The sequence below is a fragment of the Morone saxatilis genome, unplaced genomic scaffold (assembly GCF_004916995.1).
Source record: "Morone saxatilis isolate NCDOM2014 unplaced genomic scaffold, NCSU_SB_2.0 Contig23, whole genome shotgun sequence".
Lineage (NCBI taxonomy): Eukaryota > Metazoa > Chordata > Actinopteri > Moronidae > Morone > Morone saxatilis.
In genome coordinates, this window is record NW_023339796.1 from 4,647,413 (window position 1) to 4,647,755 (window position 343).

Sequence of the window (343 nt, forward strand, 5' to 3'; positions counted from 1 at the left end):
AAGCCACTCAAGCTATCTTCCTCCACAACTACAAAAATTAATCCAAAGATGTGACTGGATTTCAAATTAGTAATTACTATTACTAATATAATAATATTACAAAAGTAATATAGTAACTAATTATTTGTTTGTGGGGGGAACTGTAATATTATTACTGAAATGTATTAGTAATTAGTTACACTATTAACGTTAGTTACTGGGGAAAGTAAGCAATAATAATCTACTCACATACACACCTGGACACGCTTCTTCTTTTTTGTGCAATAACTTAATCGATTTAACTGCTAACTTCTGCTAATGTCATTTATCCACTGTATAATAACACAATGCCATATACAGTCCT